We start from the raw sequence: 13767 nt of genomic DNA, 5'->3' as shown, positions 1-13767 counted from the left end.
CTGCCCAGCAGCTTGAATGCAACAATGGAGCTCAAAGCTCAGCACTTGAGCTCCTATAAGGGTCACACTGTCTCCTCAAGCAGCTCCCTGACCCCCGTATATCCAAAGAGACACCTCATAAAGGAGAGCTCAGGCTGACATCTGTCAGGTATCCTTCTGGGATGAAGATAAATGCAAAAGAAACTGGCAGAAACCCTTACTGTTCTGCAGCCGCCGTAGGTGCTCCCCAGGCAAGCAGGGTCTGGAGTGGACCTCCAGCAGATCTACAGCAGAAGGGCCTGTTAGAAGGAAAACTAAAAAAACAGAAAGAAATAACTTCATCAACAACAAAAAGGACGTCCACTCAGAGATCCCATCCAAAAGCCACCAACTACAAAGACCACAGGTAGATAAAGCCACAAAGATGGGAAGAAACCAGAGCAAAAAGGATGAAAATACCCAAAATCAGAACACCTCTCCTTGAAGAGATCACAACTCCTCACTAGCAAGGGAATAAGGCTGGATGGAGAATGAGTCTGATGAATTCACAGGAACAGGCTTCAGAAGGTGGGTAATAACAAACTTCTCTGAGCTAAAAGAACATGTTCTAACCCAATGCAAAGAAACAAAAAAACCTTGAAAAAAGGTTTGACGAAATGTGAACGAGAATAAACAGCTTAGAGAAGAATATAAAGGACCTGATGGAGCTGAAAAACACAACACGAGAACTTCAAGAAGCATACACACATTTCAACAGCCAAATCGACCAAGCAGAAGAAAGGATATCAGAGATTGAAGATCAACTCAATGAAATAAAATGAGAAAGCAAGATTAGAGAAAAAAGAGTGAAAGAAATGAACAAAGCTTCCAAGAAATATGGGATTACATGAAAAGACCTAATCTACATTTGATAGGTGTACCTGAGTGTGATGGAGAGAATGAATCCAAGCTGGAAAACACTCTTCAGGATATTATCCAGAAGAACTTCCCCAACCTAGCAAGGCAGGCTAATATTCAAGTCCAGGAAATACAGAGGACACCACAAAGATACTCCTCAAGAAGAGCAACCCCAAGGCACATAATTGTCAGATTCACCAGGGCTGAAATGAAGAAAAAAATTCTCAGGGCAGCCAGAGAGAAAGGTCTGGTTACCCACAAAGGGAAACCCATCAGACTCACAGTGGATCTCTCAGCAGAAACCCTACAAGCCAGAAGAGAGTGGAGGCCAATATTCAACATCCTTAAAGAAAAGAACTTTCAACCTAGAATTTCATGTCTAACCAAATTAAGCTTCACAAGCAAAGGAGAAATAAAATCCTTTATCAACAAGCAATTGTTGAGAGATTTCCTCACCACCAGGCCTGCCTTACAAGAGCTCCTGAAAGAAGCACTAAACATAGAAAGCAAAAACCAGTAATAGCCACTCCAAAAATGTACCAAATGGTAAAGAGCATCAACAAAATGAAGAAACTGCATCAACTAATGGGCAAAACCACCAGCTAGCATCAAAATGGCAGGGTCAAATTTACACATAACAATATTAACTTTAAATGTAAATGGGCTAAATGCCCCAATCAAAAGACACAGACTGACAAATTGGATAAAAAGTCAAAAATCATCAGTGTGCTGTATCCAGGAAACCCATCTCACATGCAAGGACACACATGGGCTCAAAATAAAGGAATGGGGGAAGATTTACCAAGCAAATGGAGTGCAAAAAAAAAAGCAGGAGTTACAATCCTAGTCTCTGATAAAATAGACTTTAAACCAACAAAGATCAAAAGAGACAAAGAAGGACATTACATAATGGTAAAAGGATCAATGCAACAAGAAGAGCTAATAATCCCAAATATGTACGCACCCAATACAGGAGCACCCAGATACATAAAGCAAGTTCTTAATGACCTACAAAGAGACTTAGACTCCCACACAATAATAGTGGGATACTTTAACACTCCACTGTCAGTATTATACAGACCAATGAGACAGAAAATTAACAAGGATATCCAGGACTTGAACTCAGATCTGGACCAAGCAAACCTAATAGACATCTACAGAAGTCTCCACCCCACATCCACAGAATATACATTCTTCTCAGCACCACATCACACCTACTCTAAAATTGACCACATAATTGGAGGTAAATCACTCCTCAGCAAATGCAGAAGAATGGAAATCATATCAGTCTCTCAGACCACAGTGTAATCAAATTAGAACTCAGGATTAAGAAACTAACTCAGAACTACACAACTTTATGAAAACTGAACAACTGGCTCCTGAATGTGGACAGGATAAACAATGAAATGAAAGCAGAAATAAAGATATTCTTCGAAACCAACGAGAATGGAGACACAACGAACCAGAATCTCTGGGACATATTTAAAGCAGTGTCTAGAGGAAAATTTAGAGCAATAAATGCTCACATGAGAACCAAAGAAGACCAAAATCAACACTCTATCATCAAAATTGAAAGAGCTGGAGTAGAAAGATCAAAAAAACTCAAAGTCTAGCAGAAGACAAGAAATAACTAAGATCAGAGTAGAACTGAAGGAGATAGAGACACAAAAAAACCTTCAAAAAATCAATAAACCTAGGAGCTGGTTTTTCGAAAAGATCAACAAAATAGACCACTAGCCAGATTAATAAAAAAGGTAAGAGAGAAGAATCAAATAGATGCAATAAAAAACGATAAAGGGGATATCACAACAGATTCCACAGAAATACAAACTACCATCAGAGATTACTACAAACAATTCTATGCACATAAACCAGTAAACCTGGAAGAAATGGATAAATTCCTGAACACTTGCACCCTCCCAAGCCTAATCCAGGAAGAAGTTGAAACCCTGAATACACCAATAACAAGGGCTGAAGTTGAGCCAGCAATTAATAGCCCACCAACCAAAAAAAGACCAGGTCCAGATGGGTTCACAGCCAAATTCTTCCAAACATACAAGGAGAGGCTGGTACCACTTCTTCGGAAACTATTCAAAACAATCGAAAAAGAGGGAATCCTTCCCAAATCGTTTCATGAGACCAACATCATCCTGATACCAAAACCCAGCAGAGACTCAACAAGAAAAGAAAACTTCAGGCCAATATCCATGACGAACATAGATGCAAAAATCTTCAATACAATACGGGCAAACCGATTGCAACAGCCCATCAAAAAGCTTATCCATCAAGATCAAGTAGGCTTCATCCCTGGGATGCAAGGCTGGTTCAACATATGCAAATCTATAAACATAATTCACCACATAAACAGAACCAAAGACAGAAACCACATGATTATTTCAACAGATGCAGAGAAGGCCTTTGACAAAATTCAACAGCCCTTTATGCTAAAAACTCTCAATAAACTAGGTATCAATGGAATGTATCTCAAAATAATAAAAGCTATTTACGACAAACCCACAGCCAATACCATACTGAATGGGCAAAAACTAGAAGCATTCTCTTTGAAATCTGGTACTAGACAAGGATGCCCTCTCTCACCACTCCTATTCAATATAGTATTAGAAGTTCTGGCCAGAGCAATCAGGCAAGTAAAAGAAATAAAGTGTATTCAATTAGGAAAGGGGAAAGTCAAATTGTCTCTATTTTCAGACGACATGATTATATATTTAGAAGACCCCATCATCTCAGCCCAAATCTCCTGAAACTGATAAGCAACTTCAGCAAAGTCTCAGGATACAAAATCAATATGCAGAAATCACAAGCATTCCTGTACACCAATAACAGACTTAAAGAGAGACAAATCAAGAACAAACTGCCATTCACAATTGCTACAAAGAGAATAAAATACCTAGGAATACAACAAAAGATGTAAAGGACCTCTTCAAGGAGAACTACAAACCACTGCTCAAGGAAATAAGGGAGGACACAAACAGATGGAAAAAAATTCCATGCTCATGGTTAGGAAGAATCAATATTGTGAAAATGGCCATACTGCCCAAAGTAATTTATAGATTCAATGCTATACCCATTAAGCTACGAATGACCTTCTTCACAGAACTGGAAAAAAACCACCTTAAACTTCATATGAAACCAAAAGAGAGCCTGCATAGCCAAGATAATTCTAAGCAAAAAGAACAAAGCTGGAGGCATCATGCTACCTGACTTCAAGCTATACTATAAGACTACAGTAATCAAAACAGCATGGTACTGGTACCAAAACAGAGATATAGACCAATGGAACAGCTAATAGAGGCCTCGGAGGCAATGCCACACATCTACAACCATCTGATCTTTAACAAACCTCACAAAAACAAGCAATGGGGAAAGGATTCCTTGTTTAATAAAGGGTGTCAGGAAAACTGGCTAGCCATGTGCAGAAAGCAGAAACTGGATCCCTTTCTGACACCTTACACGAAAATTAATTCCAGATGGATTAAAGACTTAAACATAAGACCTAACACTGTAAAAACCCTAGAAGAAAACCTAGGCAAAATCATTCAGGGCATAGGCACAGGCAAGGACTTCATGACTAAAACACAAATGTATTGGCAACAAAAGCCAAAATAGACAAATGGGATCTAATTAAACTCCAGAACTTCTGTACGGCAAAACAAATGATCATTAGAGTGAACCGGCAACCAACAGAATGGGAAAAAATTTTTACATTCTACCTATCTGACAAAGGGCTAATATCCAGAATATATGAAGAACTAAAACAGATGTACAAGAAAAAAAAAAAACATTCATAAATGGGTGAAAGATATGAACAGACTTTTCAAAAGAAGACATTTATGAGGTCAACATACATATGAAAAAATGCTCATTATCACTAGCTATCAGAGAAATGCAAATCAAAACCACATTGAGATACTATCTCACACCAGTTAGAATGGCAATCATTAAAAAATCTGGAGACAACAGATGCTGAAGAGAACGTAGAGAAATAGGAACACTTTTACACTGTTGGTGGGAGTGTCAATTAGTTCAACCATTGTGGAAGACAGTGTGGTGATTCCTCAAGGACCTGGAAATAGAAATTCCATTTGATCCAGCAATCCTATTACTGGGTATATATCCAAAGGATTATATTTCTTCCTATTATAAAGACACATGCACACGTATGTTCATTGTGGCACTGTTTATAACAACAAAGACCTGGAACTAACCCCAATGCCCAACAATGATAGACTGGACAAGGACAATGTGGCACATATACACCATGGAATACTATGCAGCCATAAAAAACGATGAGTTTGTGTCCTTCGTAGGGACATGGATGAATCTGGAAACCATCATTCTCAGCAAACTGACACAGAGCAGAAAATCAAACACTGCATGTTCTCACTCATAGGCAGGTGTTGAACAATGAGAACACATGGACACAGGGAGGGGAGCATCACACACTGGGGTCTGTTGTGGGGAGGAAAAGGGAGGGACAGCAGGGGGTAGGGATTTGGCAAGGGATAACAGGGATAAATGCCAGATATAGGTGATGGGGGGATGGAAGCAGCAAACCACATTGCCATGTAGGTACCTATGCAACAATCCTGCATGTTCTGCACATGTACCCCAGAACCTAAAGTGCAATTATATGTACATACATATATATATATATATGTATATATATATATATATATATGTATATATATATATATATGTTTGATATTAAATTATAACCTTTCAGTATATCTCTTGACATTATAAAATATTTTTCTATCTCTAATAATATTTCTTAGCCTATAATCTATTTTGACTGATATCAATGTAGCTATTCTAGCTCTTATGATTACTGCTTGCATGATGTATGGTTTTTAAATTTTCTTATTTTCAACTTATTTATGTCTGAATCTAAATTTTATCTTACAGACAGCATATAGTTGGATCTTTCTTTAAATACAGTCTGAAAATGTTTCCCTTTTTGTTGAGGTTTTTACTCCATTTACATTAAAGTATTATTAGTATAATTGGATGTCTGCATGCCATATTAATATTTGTTTTCTGTGTCTTACATTTTCTCGGTTCCTTCCTGCCTGCCTTTTTTATTAAGCAGCTATTTTTAGTGTACCATTTTAATTAATCTATTGATTTTAAGCATATTTTATTGGTTTTTTTTCTTAGTAGTTAGTGTAACAATTAGAATGTCCATTGTAACTAATCACAGTCTATTCTGGATTTCTACTTATTTAATTCAGTAAAATACAGTAACTTTGTTTCTATATAATTCCATTTCCTTCCTTCCTCTTTCTCTTTTAAAATATATATATTTATATATATTTACCACTTAATGAAGGATTTTTTTTAAGTGATATTGACTTATACATGCATTCTCTATTATAAACCCAACAGTACAATATACTGTCAGGACCATATAGCAATAATAAATCTATACACACCTAACAACAGTGCTCTAAAATACATAAAGCAAAATCTGAAAGAATTAAAAGAAGAAATAACAATTTGACAATATTTCAAGATTTCAATACCCCAATCTCAATAAAAGAAAAGCTAAAGAGAAAAGCAGTGGGGCTACAGAAGACTTCAACAAACATGTCAACCAATGGCCCTAACTGACATTTACAGAATACTATAACCTACTACTATCAGAATACATGTTCTTTTCAAACACATATGAAAAATTGCTCAAGATACATCATATGCTAATCTATAAAATGAATCCTAATAAATTAAAATGACTAAACTCATACAAAGTGTGTTTTCCAGCCACAATGAAATTAAATTAAAAATCAACATGAGAAACAAATTTGAAAAATCTCCACATTTGGAAATTGGGCAACATACTTCTAAACAATCCTTGATCAAAGAATGCATCAAATGGGAAATTAAGACAGTTTTATCTGAATAAAAAGAACACAACATATCAAAATTTATGTGGCACAGCTAAAGTAGTGAAGGAAAGTCAACTTATAGCTTTTAAAATCTATATTAGAAAAAATAAAGGTTTCAACCCAATACCTTAAGCTTCTATCTCAAAAAGTAAACTCAAAGCAAGTAGAAAAAAAAGAAAGAGTGAAAATTAGAAATTATAGTACAAACAAAGGAAATGGAAAATGACAATAATAAAGAAAATCAAGACAAAAGTATGTCTTTAAACAGATTAACAAAATTGACAAATCTTTAAATACACTAACTAAACAAAACAAAAAAAGAAAACAGATTGCCAAAATTAGGAATTAAAGAGAGGACATCACTACTGACACTACAAAAATTGTAAGGATTTTAAGGGACTACTATGAACAACTTTATGTCAATGTATTAGACAACATGGATAAAACAGACAAATTCCTAGCAAAAAGGCATAAATTTCCAAAATAGGCTTAACAAGAAATAAAAAACCTGAATAGATCTGCCCCACACTGTGCTGGCCAGATGTCACCCCCTACTCAGTGGTAGTGAGTGAGATGGAGACAGTGGACTAGGCAGGCAATCTCATGACATAAAACAGAATGTTTGCTCAAGGAGCGAAAAGGAAATGCGTTGACAAGGAAGACATGAAAGGCACCCTGGTCAGCTTTAAGACTGTCCTTTCCTATAATCTGCAATGACAGTCACTTCTGGACATGTCCCTGGTTAAGCTACAGCTCTGCCACATGCTGGTCCAGCCAACCTCTGCCACTGGGTCGTCATAACCAACACTGTCCTGGAGATTCAAGAGAGATGACCCAGGATGGAAAATGGTGCATGGCAGTGTCCCAGGGTGAGGGGCAGGTGCTTCTAGACCATCTGGTCTCCTCAGAGATCTGGAGCCACTAAGAGGGACGAGCTCCCTGAGCCATTAACTGGGAGCAGGAGGGGATGCACCCTGTTCCTGGCTTGGAGACAGTTATGCACAGGGCCCAGTTTCTGAACTTTTTCTGGTCAACTCAGCACAGGCACCAAGGAACCCACAGAGCAGGATCTAAGAAATGGACAGTCCTCAAGCAAATAGAGGAATCTTTCAAAAGTTGCTACATAAGATATTTAAAAACCTGGAGAATAAAAACCCAAGTTTCACGGAAAAGCTTTTTTTCAGATGTAGACAGTTCCCACTATGACCTGGACATGGTGCAATGGGCATGGTGAGTGGCACCAATTAGGATCAAATAATCCTAAAATTCATATGAAAATACAAAGGACTAGATTAGGTAAAATAATTTTGGAAGAAAAGAACAAAGCTGGAGGATTTATACTGCCTTATCTCAAAACTTAATATAAAGCTACAGAGTGGTACTGCTATAAGGATAAGGACAATGGAACATAATTCAAATGCTAGAAATAAGCATTAAACTTATGATCAATTGATCGTCAATAAATTTGCCAAAACAATTCAATGGGAAAAGACAGTCTTTTCAGCCAATAGTACTGACACAACTGGATTACCTATATGTAGCAAAACAAAGAAAACTAAGACTCTCACTTCACAGTTTACATAAAAATTAACTCAAAATTGATCACAGAAGATATAAATGTAAACTCGAAAACTATGAAACTTCTAGATAAAACCTGCATGACCTTGGGTTAAGCAAAGAGCTCTTAGATAATACCAAAATCATGATCACTTTTAAAAATGATACATTGGTATTCATCAAAATCAAAAATTTTGTAGTTCAAAGGACATCATTAAGAAAATGAAAAGACAAGCCGCAAACTAAAAGAAAATATTTGCAAATCATATATCTGAAAAAGCCTTTGTATGCAGAACATATAATTCTTGTAACAATAAGTAAACAATTTAACAAATGGGAAAAAAATTTGAATAGACAGTTTATCAGAGGAGATATCCAAATGGTTAATAAACATACACATAAAAATATGTTCAACATTATTAGCCATTTGAGAATTTTTTTTTTTTTTTTGAAACGGAGTTTTGCTCTTGTTACCCAGGCTGGAGTGCAATGGTGCGATCTCGGCTCACCGCAACCTCCGCCTCCTGGGTTCCGGCAATTCTCCTGCCTCAGCCTCCTGAGTCGCTGGGATTACAGGCACGCGCCACCATGCCCAGCTAATTTTTTGTATTTTTAGTAGAGACGGGGTTTCACCATGTTGACCTGGATGGTCTCGATCTCTTGACCTCGTGATCCACCCGCCTCGGCCTCCCAAAGTGCTGGGATTACAGGCTTGAGCCACCGTGCCCGGCCTTATTTAAAACTAAAACTACAATGAACTACTACTAGATATTCACTAGGATGGCTATAATCAAAAAGATAATAAGTTATTAGTGCAGATGTGGAAAACTGAAACCCTCATACATTTCTAGTAGGCAGGTAAAATGTTACAAACACTTTTAAAACTAGTTAAAAAGTTAAATATAAATATAACATTCAATGTAGATTTCCACTCTTAGGTACCTACCCCAGATAAATAAAGCATGTATCTACACACTTTTATGTAAATTCAAAGCAGCATCACTCATAATAGCCCAAAACCAAAAGCAATCCATATGTTCATAAACTGATAAATGAATAAGCAAAATATGGAATATTCATAAGATGGAGTTCCGTTCAACAATAAAAAGGCATTGATTACTGACACGATACAACATAGATGAACCTCAAAAACGTTAAACTAAGTGAAAACAGATATAAAAGACTACATATTGTATGATTCCATTTATAGTAACTGCCTAGAAAAATCAAATCTATAGAGAATAAAAGCATATCAGTGGTTTCCTGGGTACAAAGGGTCTTTATAAGGTGATAGAAATGTTCTAAAACTGAATTTTGGTGAATGTTGTACAACTATACATTTACTACAAAATATTCAATTGTGCACAATACAATAGGTGAATTTTAAAGCATGCAAGTAACAAACAGGAAGAAAATATAAATACATCTGACAAAGGAACGGTATCCAGGATATATAACAAACCCTTTTGACTCAGTAAGAAGACAACCCAATTAAAAATGGTCAAAAGATTTGAAAGGACATCTCCATTGGCTGCAAACGCCACAAGGAAAAATAAAGAAAAGACATCTCCAAAAAAAGAAAATACAAGATTAGTCAATATGCACATGAAAGATGTTCAACATCATTAGCCATCGGGCAAATGTAAATTAAAATCACAACCAGATATACTAGAGTGGCTTAAACTTAAAAAGACCTATAATGCCAAGTGCTGGAAAAGACATGGAGCAACTGGAGCACTCATACATTGCTGGTGGGAGTGTAAAATGGCATGATCACGGAAAATCTGGCAGTTTCTTATCAAATCAAACAAACCTACCGTTCAACCCAGTAATTCTACTCTAAGGCATTTATCCAAGGGAAATGAAAACATGTCTTTACGAAGACTTGTATATGAATGCTCATGGCAGTTTTATACATAGTAGAAAAAATGGAAAGCAACCCAAATGTTTATAGTAAATGAACAGATAACAAATTGAGGATTGGTAACAATGGAATTTGGCCTAGCAACAAAATGGAACAGCAGAATGCGTATGACCCCCATTGTCTTTTCCCCTACTCCTTCTGTAGCAGTGGTAGATGCAGCATCATTCTTCAATAGCAACCTGAGGCTGTACCTCACGAAAGCCCCTAAGGTGTTGGTATGATGAGATGGGGCCCAGTGCCCTGAGGAAGTGTGTGTAAGGTGAGGACAGCTAGCTGCGAATAGGTGGTGTCCCTAGAAAACCTCCCACATACACACACACACAGCTTTTGTGTATGATAGGCTAACTCTCCAAGAGCAGAGCTAACTCTCCAGTGACAGTATGCACTGGTCCTTCTGGAAAGAACAGTGGGGTTAATCTTAATGATCTGGTACCACCTCCTGGTCCTCACCCCCGAGAAAATAAGAAAATAAGAAAACTAGCAAGAGCTTGACCAACAAATGCCTGTATTCAGACAGGAAGACTTCCTTTGTCTATTGCTTCATTCCTGGAAATTGCATTGGAACTGTCTGATTAAGAAAAATCAAAGAATTCTGAAAAAAAAACAAAACAAAACCCAAAAAACAGGGAACAAAATATCCCAGAATTCCTAATAGAATAAATTACTGGCTGGTGGCTAGAGGTACCTGGCACTTGCCTCCTCCAGAAAGGACCAAAACAGTGAGTAGATGATCACACATTGAATAGACTGCCTTAGAGAGAACACTGGAATTCAGTAGGGCAGTGTCAGAACTTCTGAGCCATAGAAAGAAAGAGAAGTGAAGCAGCCAGCCTGGTTGAGATAGGCTCATAGCCAAGAGAAACATTCCAGTTCAGGGAAAAGGTAAGTGAGAGATCCCCCGGTAGTTCACTTTTCTACTGCAGATTCTTGCAATATTAGCCCAGGAAGAGCCCGTCAGCCCTCGCAGGCCCTGAGACTAGTATAGGGAAATGCCTGGAGTCCATGCAATAGCATTGTCAGAGACGGAGTTTGTTTCGGATGGGTCCCACACACCCCCTGAGACTCAAGCAACTATAGCAGGGTACCATTTGAGAGCTCAGCTCCCACCAGACTATAGTCTTCCCTGGGGCCCAACACCCTCTTGCGTCTCCACATCCCTGGAGCCTTGCTGCCATTCTACCACACCAAGAGGACTGCAGCAGCACAATGCTGGCTAGACTCAGCAGTGTGGCTGGGGACCCAGCACTCTAGCCCAAGCAGTGTCCTATATCCCAGGGAACAGACAGTGCAGTGTACCAGAGAGGGTGCTCTGGACAAAGGGAGCGGAGTACACACTCCTCACAGTCTGAGAGCAGCTGGCCTTGGGCCACTGCCACTGATAGCAACCCAGTCCCTTCCCTAGCAGCAGAGTCACTGCACACCAGCATGTGCTTTCAGGGGACCTAGGGACCAGCTTGCCCCAGTGCCACACAGGGGCCTGAGAACAGGTCTGCCTCAGCCCTCACTGCTGGCACCTGCGCATACCATCCAGTGGTCTGAGGTCAGGTCTCTCCCACCCACTGCCACTGCTGCCTCTATCCATCTAAGAGCCTGAGAATTGATCTGCCCTACCTGCCACGACTGGCAGTCACACACAGCAAAATGGGCCCTGACAACAGGTCTGCTCTGCCCACCACCACCACACCTGTGCCCACCTTCTGGGGGCCTAAAGACAGACCCAATACCCAGACATGTCATCCGGGTACCTGAAAACTGACCCACTCTACCCACCACTGCTAACATGCCCTCCCTCTCCAAACAACTTGAGGGCCAGAGAACTTGCCTGCCCAGCTCACAGCCACCACAGCTGATGCCCATACATGCTGCTTGGGGGCCTGAAGGTTGGCCCACGACCAATACTGGCATCATCAAAGCCATACATACTGAACCAAAGGTCCAAGGGCCCACCGACCTGTCTGACCCACTGCCTCCACAACCAGCCCAGAGCAGGCTGCCTTGAGGGTCAAGGATTACTCCACCTAGACCTACTACTACAGTGTCCATTTATGCTGTCCAAAGGCCCAAGGGCCAACATACCTGGCCAACTGCATCTACCACTGTTGAATGAGTACTAGCCCACCTGGTGTCCTCATCTCCAGCAAAGCCTCACCACACCCTTCACTAACAACCATCGCCTAATCCACTGTGAACTCACAGACACTACTGATGCTGATTACACCTATAGAAAAAATACAACTACACTACTGTGCCCACTCAGAATCAAAACCAAAGTGCTCTACTCAACCAACACTATAGATACATCTACAGGAAAAAGTCTTTCCCTATGAAAGTCAATCCATAAAAAAGGAAGAAGCAACTATGACATGAGATGTGCAGACACCAAGGTAAGGACACAAGAAACATGAAAAAGCAGGGAAGTGTGACACCTCGAAAGAACACAACGATTCTCCACCAAAAGATTCCAACAACAACAAAACATCTATGAAATGCCTGGAAAAAATGCAGAATAATGATATTAAAGAAGCTCAGTGAAATATCACAGAAGACAAACTATACAAAATTTAGAAAAGCAATTCATAATCTGAATGAACAATTTATTTATTTAATGCTTTTATTTATTTTTAAGACAGGGTCTCACTCTGTCACCTCAGCTAGAGTGCAGCGGCACAATCATGACTCACACTGCAGCCTCAATCTCTCCCAGCACAGGTGATCATCCCACCCCAGCCTCCCAAGTAACTGGGACCACAAGCACATGCCATGCCATGCCTGGATAATTTTTTTTTTTTTTTTTTGTAGAGACAGGGTTTCACCATGTCACCCAGGCTGGTCTCAAACTCATGAGCTCAAGCGATCCTCCCACCTTGGCCTCCCAAAGTGCTAGGATTATAGACGCAAGCCACCTCACCCATCCCTGAGTGAGAAAATTTAACAAACAGATAAACATAAAGAACCTGATTCTCCCTGCTGCTGCCATGTAAGAAGTGCCTTTATGGGGCTGGCAAAATGGCCAAATAGGAACAGCGCCAGTCTTCAGCTCCCAATGAGATCAACACAGAAGATGGGTGATTTCTGCATTTCCAACTGAGGTACCCGGCTCATCTCATTGGGACTGGTTAGACAGTCCACAGAGAGTGAGCAGAAGCAGGATGGAGCATTGCCTCACCTGGGAAGCACAAGCAGTTGGGGAACTCCCTCCCCTAGCCAAGGGAAGCCATGAAGGATTGTGCCGTGAGGGATGGTGCATTCCACCCCAGATACCATGCTTTTCCCATGGTCTTCACAACCCACAGACCAGGAGATTCCCTCGGGTGCCTACGCCACCAGGACCCTGAGTTTCAAGCACAAAACTGGGTGGCTGCTTGGGCAGACATTGAGCTAGCAGCAGGAGGTTTTTTTTTTTTTTTTTTTCATACCCTAGTGGTGCCTGGAACACCAACGAGATAGAATCATTCACTCCCCTGGAAAAGGGGCTGAAGCCAGGGAGCCAAGTGGTCTAGCTCG

Source organism: Sapajus apella, unplaced genomic scaffold, assembly GCF_009761245.1.
Source record: "Sapajus apella isolate SASKATOON/1434 unplaced genomic scaffold, GSC_monkey_1.0 scaffold42, whole genome shotgun sequence".
Taxonomy (NCBI): Eukaryota; Metazoa; Chordata; class Mammalia; order Primates; family Cebidae; genus Sapajus; species Sapajus apella.
Note: the sequence above shows the minus strand (reverse complement) of the source record.